Source organism: Chamaea fasciata, unplaced genomic scaffold (assembly GCF_029207755.1).
Source record: "Chamaea fasciata isolate MVZ Bird 193981 ecotype frontalis unplaced genomic scaffold, bChaFas1.0.hap1 SCAF_2, whole genome shotgun sequence".
Lineage (NCBI taxonomy): Eukaryota > Metazoa > Chordata > Aves > Passeriformes > Sylviidae > Chamaea > Chamaea fasciata.
Window position 1 is genome coordinate 39147511 of NW_027094087.1, and position 13682 is coordinate 39161192.

At 36.3% G+C, this 13682-nt stretch overlaps 1 protein-coding gene across 2 annotated transcripts in view; it reads left to right on the top strand.

The window, feature by feature from the left end:
• The window catches only part of CNTN5 (contactin 5), a 598136-nt gene that overhangs the window by 168471 nt on the left and 415983 nt on the right, over nt 1–13682 (top strand). The window lies entirely within an intron of this gene.

The following is a 13682-nucleotide window of genomic DNA, read 5'->3' on the forward strand; positions in this document are numbered from 1 at the left end:
TTCTTGAAACTCAGAAATTATTTTTATTTAAATTTTATATTTTCAATGAATTTAAACCTCAAAACCTATATTCCAGAAAACTGACACCATATATACACTAAACCTGCTCTAATAAATTGCATATCCCTTTGGAGACTGAATATTATCATACTGTCAGTTTTTTGGTGGTGGTAGCTTGTCAGGGCTGTCGTCATCCCTAAATGTAATTTAATTTCTAAAACCTCTCATAAAAATCATCAAGTCTGCTTCTTTTGGATAACTGTAAAACTAATTTCTGAAGACTTAGCTCTTTTTTTCTGAAATGTTTTGAGACTGCACTGAAAAATCATGTTGCACATATTAAAACCAATTAAATATGGCTTGGCTAATGACAGAAAATGAGAGATTAGTATCTTTTCAAAATTAAGGACAAGTAATTTGCTAAGGTGGCTTCTGACAACATTGTCTAAGGATAGATGCATTACTGTTTTGCATGCTGAAATTTATATATGGAAAATATTTCTATTACTTACATAAATGTTTAATTGTTTCATCTTTGAGAGTATTTTCATAAAATTGTCTTTTCTTTCTTCAGTATTTTGTTTATTGTTCTTGTGCTAAATTTCAGTAGAAAATTCCCCAACAATAATCAAACATCAAATGTTATTTTCCCCACCGTCAAACATATTCAAAACAAAATCTGACTTATTTCTCTATTTGTCTTCCTTATCAAAGTCAAAATAAAAAACCTGAAATTTTTGTGCTTGTGTATCTAGAGTAAGAGGATGACATTTTTATAGGCTGATCAATCTGACATTCAAAAAGGAGAAACTGGCTAAAGAGGCAAGTCCTTTCACGAGGGATGTAACTTGAATTTTGAGAAGATGACCTGCTCCTGCTGCTTTAATTCTTTTAATGAAGAACTAAAGCAGCAGCATTAACAGGTCACTTTTCATTCCTGTCTGCTAATGTGACTCAACTGGTTGTGCAAGAAAGTGTTATAAACTTTGGTCATTATAGTTAAATATTATACAGTGTTCTATGATAGCACCTCAGCTACTCAGGAGATAATTCTGGTTTTTGGGAAATGACAAGGAATTATGAGTCATTTCCTGTTCAGGAGAGGAAAAGGGAAGGGAAAAGTGGGAGAGAAAACAGAAGGCAGGAAGGCAGGAAGGCAGGCAGGCAGGCAAGCAGGAAGGAAGGAAGGAAGGAAGGAAGGAAGGACCAGCATTTTGATTCAAAGGACTAGTGCAGTTTTGATGCGAGTACCTTGCCCTTCCTTCTTCTCTGCGTTTATATTAGATTTACAATGTGGTTTTGGTATGTACTAAACAGATTTCAAGGACATAAAAGGGGGAATTCCTCTCCAACAGTGCAGAAAAGGCTCTCCAGCTCCTGAAACTGATTTTAAACTGAAGGAAGGCAGGTTTAGTTTAGAGGTTAGGAAGAAATTGTTTACTCAGAAGGTCCTGAAGCATTGGAACACATTGTCCAAGGCGGTGGTGGATACCTGATTTTTGGAAGTCTTCAAGGACAGGCTTGACAAAGCTCTGGGCAACTTGACCTAGAGAGTTGCATTGCTGCTCATGGCAGATGGGTTGGAATTAGGTGGTCTTTAAGGTCCCTTCCAACTCAGACCATTCTATGATTCTATGAATGTTCAGACTAACCTACCCCATGGTAAACTCCATGGACCATATGTATCTTGTAGGGAACCGACCTAACACTTTGATATACTGATTCCATCATACTGTGCTGAATGAGTTCCTAGTGTACATTTCCCCTTACTTTGCCTTGCTAATCGTAGGGAAGACTAAAAAAAAAATTATTCTGAGCTGATTGTACTGGTTTTTTGGGTTGGTTTTTTGTGTTGGTTTTTTGTTTGTTTGTTTGTTTTTTGTTTGTTTGGTTGGGTTTTGGTTTTGTTTTTGTTTTTTAGGGTTTTTTTTTTTTTGGTTGGGATACCATTAATTTCTTCATTGTAGGCAGTGTTGGACTGTGTTTTGGACTTGAGGTGAAAACGGTGTTGATAACACAGGTTTAGTTATTGCTGAGCAGAGCAAACACAGAGTCAAAGACTTTTCTGCTTCTTGTACTTGCTTGGCACTGAGGATGCTGGGCATGCACAAAGTCTCAGGAGGTGACACGTCCAGGAGAGCTGACAACAATAGACACAAAGGATATTCCATGTCATATGGCATCATGGTCAGCATGCAAAGCTGGGGGAAGAAGAAGGGAGGGCATTCAGGGTGATGAAGTTTGTCTTCCCGAGGCACTGTTAAGCACAGTGCACCTAAGCAAGAGACTCACCACGTGTTTTTGAGATGTGGTCAATGATTTCCTTCTTTTGCTTTGCTTGTGTGCACAGATTTTGTTTGTTAGTTTTACCTGTTAAACTGTCTTTACTTGAAGACATGATTTTCTCTCTTTTACCCTTTGAACTGTTTATTTAAGATTTGAGAAAAAAAGCCGGAATACAGTAAAGGACAGTAAGAAGCACAACAGCAATAATAATTATTTATTTTGAACTTAGTTTTTTGTATCTGTAGCACACATTTGTTCCATACCTGAAAGTGCAAACCCAGTATAATTTCATGTTTCATTTGCTAATGTAGCAATGTAAACCAACCTAAAAACATCCATGACACATAATTGACAAGGAATATTATTATAGCTCATTTATCAAACAGGCTAACCTTAAGAATGCAGTTTTACATTGAAAATTCATAGTTTTTACCTCTCTTGGATTTCAAATGACAAAAGTGTCTGGTGATTTCAGATGATTTCACAGTGTTTTCTTTTCTCCAAAATAAGCTCAGTGCAATATGATATCTGTTTTTGTGGCCAGTTCTGGCCCTGAAGTCCTTTTTTAGGCACAAATGGGTCAAAAACTATGCCTATGTGCTTTTTCCTGTAACTCAGGTAAATTGCTGGTGCATACCACAGTATACTGATAGTGAAAAGGATCATACAGATTGCTTTATTGAACTCATTTCTTGAATAGGATGCAAGCTACTACATTTTTTTCTTCATGTTTCTAGCTAATGTCTCTAACTTATCTGATTAATCTTAAACAGATTTATTACTCCAGACTATTTCAAGAGATGCTAGGAGCAACAGTGCAAAAATTCTGTGCAAATTCCAAAAAAGAAGTCACGAGTAATTTGAAAATAATATTGTTTCTGGTGTATGGTAGTTTTCTTTGTTTAAAAGAAAAAAATGCTATTCCTTCAGAATAAAGAAATATTCACTTATTTCTGAAAATAATCTTATATGCATCTTCATGAAGGGAAGAGGAGTTTGAGAGGAGACTTCACCAGGGTCTACAGCTTCCCCAAGAGGGGAAGTGGAGGGGCAGGCACTGATCCCTTCTCTGGTGTTCAGTTATAGGACCCCAAGGAACAGCACAAAATTTCGTCAGGGGATGTTTAGGTTGGATATTAGGAAAAGATTCTTCACCCAGAGGGTGGTTGGGCACTAGTGATGGTTCCCCAGGGAGGTGGTCACATCACCAAGACTGCCAGAGATCAAAGAGTGTTTGGACAATAGTCTCAGGGTGTACTGTGCAGGGCCCAGAATTAGATTTCAATGATCCTTGTGTATCCCTTCCAACTCAGGATATTCCATGACCTTCTGGTATAGCAACCATTCTTCCTGTGTCATTTGCAATTTTGATGAGAATATCATCATACAATCAATAATTAAAGTATTAAAATGGGCTGGACACACTATTGACCCCTGGAGTACACCACCAGTCTCTGGCCTCCAATTAAATATTGCCCCACTGATCACCACCACAGTGGTCTGTCTATTCTGTCAGTTTTCAATTCATCTCAAGGTCTTTTCATCCAGCCCATACATCAGCAGCTTATCTACAAGGCTGTGAATGTGTTACTGAAGTACAGGTAGAAAATAGCCACTGCTCCCCTCACTTTTGCAAGGTCATTCATTTCATTGTACAAGTTCATCAAGCTGGTCAAGCATGACCTCCCTTTCGGAAAGCTATACTGACTATTCCTGATTATTTTCTCGCCCTTCATGTGCCTGGAAATAGTATCCAGCATTAGCTGATCCATAACCTTCCCAGAGACTGAGGTAAGGCTGAATGGTCTGTAGTTCCCTGAGTAGGCTGTATGCTGTTAAAAGATTAATATTAGAAATATTGCTAGGACTTGTGTCACAATAGGAGCTCAAGAGATCTTTACTTGAAAATTTTTCTCCATGCACCAATAACATGATGGTTTTTTCAATATCATATCAAAGCAATTCTGAATATTTAAGAATTCCAACACTAAGAGGAAGAGTATTATTGACTTGGAAACCATTGAGAAGAAAAAAGAAAAGGAATAAAGCATGAGAAGCACATAGAGATGCTGGTATGTGGTTAGCTAAGCCAGGCACCTTCTTCTGAAACTAAAAAGAATTTTTTCTAGATATAACCATGTTCTCTTCCCCCCATTTTACTTTAGCCTCTAACATAGATAAGCTTCTAAGGCTGGTGGAGAGGAGCAAGGGACAGGGGAAATAGAGGAAGGGGAAGGCAAAAAGGAAGGTGTTCAGAATCCAGGAATGAGGAAAAACAAAGATCTAGTGGATTCTTTGAGACCAAGTGTTGCACTAGCTGCAAACTGACTGGGATTTGAGGCACAGGTTGATGTGGGAAAGAGGGCAAGAGGACAATTGTGGGCACTTAATAGTCTCGGGGTGATGGAGAGAGCTTCAGTCTTTAGCCCAGCCACCTGGGCTCCCATTATGGAAGCAATAAAAGCAATGTTGGTGTGAGGACACTTATGCGTGTTGGAATAACGTTTTTAGTAAAAAATAGTGTCTTGAGTATTCATGCCTTATAGTTCTAAATCTGGCATCTGATCCAAATCACACTTTTTCTATCATGAATCCAACATGTCTTTAACTAAAATGATACATTTAGGAAGGAATTTTCCTATGTTTAAAACATTCAAAGTATGTATCTGTCCCCGATCATCCACTTAGGAAAACAAAGAAATATACTTTTTATATTCTTTTTTTTTTTACTATTATTTTGATATATTCTCGTATGACTGGCCCTAGAATGTACCTCTGATTTTTATCTCATTTGCTCCACCTATACTTAATTTGCACAGAATTGTGGCATTTATGTACCATTTCCCAGTGTAACTTACTTTCACCATGGCTTGGGTAGAAAATTCTCTGAATGACATGGCAAAGCCACTGAGGCCACTGTTCAGCCACTGAGCCTTCCTGACTCTGCAGTTATCATGGTGCTGACTCTCAGTACCTTCGTCTGCATGAGAGAATAGTTCAGACGTCTTTTGTTCTTAGTGTTTTTTAGTTACAGGCACTGCATATTGTCTGATCTTTCCTCCTGCATTACCTATTCTCTTGTACTGACTTATTAAGTAATGCTATTTTCCTTGCTGCTTTAATAGACCACTCTTTTCTAATTAAAGGAGAATGAGAGAATGAGAAGCAGCATGTTTCCAAAGTAAAATGACAGGCAGGAGTTTTAATTTCTTTTACTATTTAGACAGTGGTTCACTGTTTGACTTTGTGAAAATCACTTAGAAGGTCCAAATTTGCAAGCAGCTGCACAAAGTTTGGGTGTCTTCCTTTTGTTACCTACCACGGAGTTTTGTTCTGAGAAGTGCTCAACAGACAGAACAGCAGTTAAAGGTGATAAGACATGCAGGCACTTGACATATTCAGCAATTAGGACAGTCTTAGAGCATTTCAAAGTAAAATCCCCTGTGATTTCAAGATTGTTTTTTGCTTTTTAGGTCTTTTTTTTTTAATGCTGACTTGAAAAATATTGTTCCTTGATTTTCCTATCTGCAAATAGAAAAAAGTAGCCTACACAAAGCCTGTTGATTGAAAATGTTTATAAAGCCTTTCAGGATTGCTTGTGTTGTATAATGAGAGATTTCCTTAACCATGTTAGTATTATTTCATTACACATACTGGAAGGTTTACAAAGAAGACCGGAGGGAAACTTATACTCACTTTGCTAGACTATGGCTATTCTCCAGGTCTTCTGAAAAAAAAAGACTTGAGTTAGTCTTCACTGCACACTTATTGTGTGCATTATGAATGAAAAACAAGAGAAACACAATTAGCCATAGTTCTGTCTTTCCTCCTAGAGTGATATATTTCCAAGAAAAATCATCTTAGTCTGCAAAGTTGAAAGAAAACATCCTGTTAGTTAGATTTGAAAATAAGTGTTTTTCGACAATTAAAAAGAATCTGAGCAAACAGATGCAACAGAAGTTAAGCTCAGAGGAGTTCACCATGACATAAGTACTTGCACTGACAACCAGAAATGACAGTGAGCTTGTTTGCAAAGGGTATTATTTTACTAACAACAACGCAGCAGCAGTGCCAGCATAAACATCATGTCTGGTAGGAAGGTGACCCTATATGTGAACATGAAGATCCCATTGGAATGGAGTTGGAAAACAGGTTTGGGCAAGGAAATCTCTCACAGTTTCCTTCTCCCACCAATATACCTATGTCTTACTGTGTTGGAACAAGCTTAGTTGCATGACAGAGCCCTTGGAGGAGACTACACTATGACAAGACAATATGCATGAAAAAAAGGTGAGATTAAACTCAATAGCAAAGTGTCATGATCTGTGTAAGCCAGGGTTACACATCTTGTGCATGCACAGGAAGTGCTGCAGGGAGTTTGTAGAATTCTGTGATGCACAAGGAGATGGATATTTTTTATTCCTTTAAAATTTGTCTACATTATTAGAGTATCCAAAAACACTACAAAAATCAACGCTAGCAAGAATCCTGCCACAGACATCATCATTAGCAAATATAAAAAGGATCAATAAAGTGAATATATATAACAATTAAAAATTGCTATCACCAATCAATAATATATTATCAAGCAATAGTATGGCAACAGTCATTAGCATCACCAATCAGTCATATACCAACAATCAGTGTAAAAATACCCCAATGATTAGTATAAGATACTGTGAGTTTTTCATTAGTGAAGCAAATTCTCATCCATATAACAGAAGACACCCTTCAAACAGATGACTTGAGTGCATGTAAAATAGCAGTTTTGTGTGAATTAGATTTCAGAATGGGCCAAATCATGTTGAAGTGTAGGACAAACCAGCCACCAAGAGAGACCCAGGCACCTCAGAGCTGTTAAGGACAAACTGAAACTATTCTAAAAGTAGGCCCAAAGCCCAAAGCTCCACTTGTAGAGACCAACAAGGTAACAGAGTTAATTTCAAAAATTATTGACATCATGGAGTCTGGAGTTAGCTAGGTGTCCCCAGTGAGAGCCTAAGATTTTGTAGAAACTTTGTGTAGATTTCAACTTCTTTAGAAAAGTAAAAACGTGTGTAGCATGGGAAGGTCTCAGGGAAAGAAATGCTCTATTTTGGATAAAAAAGAAGATCTTTATATTGTAGAGATATAAAAGGGCATAGGACACACAATTTGAGCAGACAGTAGATGCTGTTAACGTCTATTTTTCACCCAGACCTCCGAGAAAGTGGTGATGATTCTGTTCTTTCAGCCCAAATTTATTTTCCAGAACCACTTTCACTTTTTAGAGAGTAAGTTTCTGTTTCTTTGGTTTTGCATTTGCTGAGGACATCTCAGGAGGTCACCACTTTCTAGGTTCCTCACCTGCACTTTTAAAGAGGCCAGCCACAATTTTTCAGTATGTTTCTTTTTCCAGGACCCAGTTCCCAGTCTCACAGCTCCCACACCAGCAGGAACTTTCTTTGTTAGTACCCTTCCTCTTTCTAAACTTTTTGGCTGCTTGCATCACAAAGTTATAGTATTAGTTATGACTCCGGGTAAAATCTCAAAGTAAATCATGCAGCACTGTGTTGTTGACCTTCTGCATCTCCTGACGTTAAAGAAACAGGAAAGAAGAGAAGCCAAATATTATGCCACTTACAAACATTTGCAAATGATTTTCTTTTGGAGACGTGTTTGTGTCCTCAAAGTTTCATCTATACAGATAAGAATTATCTCTTTCATTATAATTTTGTTCTTTCAAAATCTGCATCTAAGCAACTGAGTTCTTCCAATACTGAACTCTGGAGTTTACTGGAGATGACCATTAAAAACCTCATATTTGTTGGCATCAGTTCTTGGTGACCTTTGGCTTACTAATTCATGTCTCTGTGGTTTTACTTCTGAAAAATGGACATTTACTTCTATTGTGAAAAAATCATGATACAATGCAGACGGCAAAAGTTCTGGGTGTTACAGATATCACAAATACCATTATTATTGTTATTATAATGCAAGTGAGGGAAGAAGGACTACCCTGGGATCACATCTTACTGTTTATGAAGTTTGTAGATGGAAGGTATATGTAAGTAGGCAGTACAAAATTACTTGTGAATATCAATATATCATTTAAATGTAAAGATGGACACGTTGCTACATATTTAAGGACTTGAATAACAATTTCCACTTTCTTCTATCTGATTAAAAATATATTATGAAATTATTGTCTTGAAACTACTGAGCTCCAGACTATGTGCATATATTTAAAATAAATTCCTAGATTCACAGGATTTCTGAAAAAACTTTCCTACGGGAGAAGTCTGTGAAAGACAGACACAAGGAGATGCCACTCACTGTGTGCTACCTCTCATTCCCTTGTGCGAGTTAGTAATTTCTCATCACTTCAGGATTTGACTTCTGTTTTCTAAGTGAAACATTTTTCTTCAAAATTTAAGTTCTGAATTAGACAGAGCTTCCCTTGGTCTGGCCAGACTGTTGCCCATCACACAGGAGAGAAATGCTTTCACACTCCCAAATAAACCAGTAGAAACCCTTTCCTGTGTTATGTTTGATTTCTTTGTGGGTAAATTCAAAGCAGACATTAAAGGATAATGTAAGATGGAAGAAATAGCTACCTCATGGAGTAGTTTTGTGCGCTTAAGCTCTATTTTAAATTCTGTTTTTAAAAGGCTTGGGCTGAAATATGACCAGTAATGGCCAGTACATTTGATAAGGAGTCTGAGGACAAATTTCTTGCCATTAAGATATCCTGGTATATCTACACTCTCTGTAATCTTCACCTGTCAAGATTGTACAGTACCAGAAATAGATTGAAGAAAAATGCAGAAGAAAGACTCTAAATAGAAAACATTGAACTAAGAATTCAAAAGCAGGATTGAAACCCACATATGTAGTAGAAATACTTGGGATTTTTTATAGCAAGCTGATTTCTCAGTGTAACCTACAGTACAAGGCCTCCCAGAGGACATTTAAGAACACAGTAGCCTTTGATTTTAATGGAAACTCTGTTTGCTGAGGCTGGTGCTGTCTGCCTTGCAGTCACCAGGTAGTCTGGTTGCACAGCAGGAGCCTCTTGCCTGTAATACAGAGACAGATAGTGAAAGCTGCTTCATGTGTCTGAGGCTGCCTGGAGATTCCCCATGTTCAGTGTGGGAGGCATTGTGTTTCTTAGAAAAGCTTCTTTCCTCCATGCAGCCAATGATGCTGTGACACATTTTCAAAGTACCTAGAGACTGTGGGCCCATTTGACACAGTAAGAAAGAGGGAAAACTAAGTGGGAGAAAGATCTGATTTTGCCACTTCAAAAAGAAAGGTGAAATTATTGCATAGACATGAGAAAAAGGTGACTATTTTTTCTGAACCATGCTACATCAGAAATAGTAGATTTGATTTATAAATGCTGAAGGGCAAGTCAATTGACAGGATATTTTAATGAAAAATAAAAGATTTACCCCTCAACACAGAATGAAATTTTTAAAGGGCATAACTTTCCTGTGTGAGGTCAAAAGTAGGAGAAAGGTCTATACAACTCTCAAGCTATTTTTTGAGACTACAGCAGGTCTCAATCTAATTTGTTGCAGAATCTATTACCTATTTGCCTCTCCTACCTTGCCCTTCCACAATATTTAATAGCTTTATAACTGCTTCTCCTTTCTAACATATAAAAATCCACTGATTCTTAAATGGTCATTAATGAGAATGCAATCTGTCTTGTCTGAGGATCACTGGGAGACAGCATGGCCCTACACTTTGCTGTTCTTCACATCCCTCCTGCACAGCCTTTCTGAAAATACTGATTTTATACCTCTCTCCACTCTAAGTTCCTGTTCATTCTGCAGTATAGCATCTATTAGTCACAGAAAGTTGGAAAGTTAAAGACTCTGAAGCTGGAGTACTCTGAGCTTGCAAATAAAAAGGTTTTAGACCTTTGTGTGTAATGGGCTGTAAAAGTAAAAGCTGTGATTTATTGTTTCTTTCAGTTACTGAAACCTAATGGTTAGCCCACCTTCTGTGGAATTCAGTAATCTGCAAATGTTTATTTCTAATAAAATGTTTGAATAAATTGTGATTCTTTTCCTTTTAATGCATCATGCTTCCATGTCACTGTGCAACATTTTTTTCGAAATTATATTTTTTGACATTCAATTCAAAGCTGAAAGTAATACAGATTTATATTCATTTTCATAACAAAAGAAGTTTTTAAAAATGAATTCTGTGACCATTAGTAGTAAAAATTTGGATTAATTATTCCTGTTAATTCATGTTAAATCAGTCTAAAAATAAAAAAAAATAAATTGCATATGGACATGGTTGAACACAGAATGATAGCTTATATTATACACACGCATTCAAACAGGTCATGGATATATACCTCTGTAATTTACAGAAGAGAAAGAAACTCAGAGAAACAGAAAAGTTAACTTTGAACTGTACTAAGAGGAGGGAATTGTCATTATTATTGTCAAAAGGCAATTTGTATGTTTGCTTTTAATTTCCATTATTAAAAAAAAAAACATATAGAATGAAACACCATGGAATGACATGATTCTTAAGAGCAATATCTTTCTTTCCCAGGTGTAGCTGTAAACTTTTCAGGCAAATGATTGATCAGCTTAATAAAATCTAGGAATTAGTTTCATAATGTGCTGTGAAAAAGAAAAAAATTTATGGCCAAAAAAGAAACACACCTGTTATGTAGATTTAATAGTTTATTGTTAGTGAAATTTAAATCCTAACTGTCTCTTGAAGATTTCTTTTTGGTTCAGTACCTGTTATTACAGAAAAATTAAAAAAAAAAAAAGAAAGAAAGAGATTGAAAATAACAAAAAATATACCATCACAGAAGAAGTTGAAATTTCTATTCACATATGTTTATAACACTTTTGTCCTATAAATTTTGATTTCCTAATACATGAGTCTAAATGTTTGCTTCAGTATGGGGAGAGGTTGCAGCTGTTTAGTACATCCTTAGTCCTTCATGGGTGCTCATGTGTGTGTTTTCTTCCTTACCTTAGATTCACATAAGGACTTTTTCTATGTTTGACAACTTTCTCAAAACTTGATATTTGTTACATGTGTGCTTCTTCAGTAATTACTAATTATGGAATACTTTACATATGTTAGATACCTGATCTTTTTTCTCTTTGCTGCCTTTAAAAGTATTTTTGCCGGGTCTGTACTGCCTTAGCTGGTCATTTGTCAGGTGCTTATAGTCATTGGGTCTGGGACATTACCTTGTGATTTCTTCTTTTATATAATCATATACACATGATTTTATGTAATATAGAATCATTTAAGATAATCATTTATGTAATCATTTAATATAATCATTTATATAATAATTTAATATAATTTCTTATGATTATGTGTCTTCCCCTTTCTGCACTCATCCCGTGTCCCACCATTCGAGGTCTGTTTTGTCATACAACAACCATATTCCTCTATGCTGTGTTGCCATGTTGGAGTTATGAATATTAAATTCTATGCAGAAAAACCTACTTGTTGCTACCACATATATATAAATTTTACGTTAGAAAGATAAGCAAAAACAAAATGAAATAGATCTGGTTTCTTGGGTATTTCAAAATTGCTGTTACAGCTCTAGCAACTATAACAAAGTTTAGTTAAGTAAGAGAAGTTGAGACAAGGTAAACATGGCTGTCTTATGCCTTGAAAGTTTGTACGAAGGTCAGGGCACACTGGTAGCTGTAGCAATATCTTATTCACTGGGCTACGGGATCCATTCCACTCAGAGAAGCATCTGAGGCTTTTTCTAACTTTTAGGTAAATGCTTCAGGGCTGAGGTCTTCAGTATCCAGATGCTGTTTGGAGATGCTCATGGTGTATCCAAATGAAACAAAGCATGGTTTTATGGAAGTCCTTCTGTCAGAGATGGGAATTGAGCCTGCATCTTCCAAGGATGAATAAAGTTTCCCCCATTTTAGCATGTGTCTCTCAGTAGTTGCTAACAAACAGGTGCTTAAAAGACAGGAGGGAGGAATGACATTCTTTACTAAAAGTGTCAAGGTTGTATTAGTAAATGCAATTTGGAAGGTTTATTGGATCATGAGCTTTTACTGCTTGGTAAACAAATAGACCAGGGAAAAGTGTATTTCTTGGGTACTTGGTAGTCACATGGGTTTTTGCTCACACTAAACATAATTATACTTACCAATTAAAAACCATACAAATACTGTAAAGGAAGAGAAAAAGTCTAATTCTCTCTCTTCCTACATGGTGCCTCCATGACTAGATTTCTTTAATCTTTGTCTTCACAATCTTTATAAAATTTCACTGTTTTCTGCAAGGCAAACCATCTCTAAAAGTAGAATGAGCAGATTGTCTTCCTTTGCTTCACAGATCTAAATGGTTACTGGACTGCAGATGCAACTTTGAATCATTCAAGCAGTACAGGGCAGACCTGTAATATCACTTAGGTAAATTCTTATCCTCTAGGCTGGGCTTCAAAAATATTAATAAGAACAGCAGCAGATTTTCTCCCTTATGTTTTTGTTTGTTTATTTGTTTGTTTGTTTGTTTCAAAATATGAACTATAAGTCAAAGCTACTCTCCAGTCCCTGAATTCACTGCCTTTCCAAAGGCAAGGTCTGGGTAAAATTTTTAATTTGAACTCCAAGTCTAATAGAGTGAGGGAAGACTGTTCATAATTCTCAAGTGAATTAGCTATGAAACAGGTAGTCAGTTCTACCCCTGTGCTTTGATAGAAGAAGTTTGGACATCTAATACATTTCCTGTCTATCACATAAACAGGTATGACTAGGACAGTTAGTTGGCTTTCATTTATTTTGTTTCTTTTGAATAGGGCAAAAACTATTTAATAATGTACATCCAGCTGCTGCTAGTTTCCCAGGACAACTGGTGAAGTAGACAGTAAATTGGAACATGAAGACATTCCTCATGGTTCCTTTAGTCAGGATGAAAGAATGAAAAAGTCAAGAGAAGCAGCATTTAAATACATCACTCAGGTTGATACAAGAAAATGAAAAAAAGGAAAAACTTGAAAATGATACGACTGTGTTAATTGTTAATAAACACTTTTTCATGAAAAAGATTAGGATTGAGCCTTTCTGTGAAAATTAATCTAAATGTCCATGTAACACCACAACAGTGGTTTTTTGTTCGGGTTTTGGGGTGGGCTTTTTGGGTTTTTGGAGGAGGTTTTATATGGGTTTTGGTTTTTTTTTTGGGGGGGGGGGTGTTGTTTAGTTGGTTTTTGGTGGGGAGAGGTTTCGAACTTTTGCTTTCTTAACTGAGATTGCTAAAAAGTGTTCAAATTTATTAGAAGTGTTGTGATTTCTTTGCAGTCAATTTAACTTAATGATTGAATAGTTAACACAATAATTATTTTAAGGAAGTCATGCTCTATTTTTTTTTCTATAATAAGCTAAATGGAG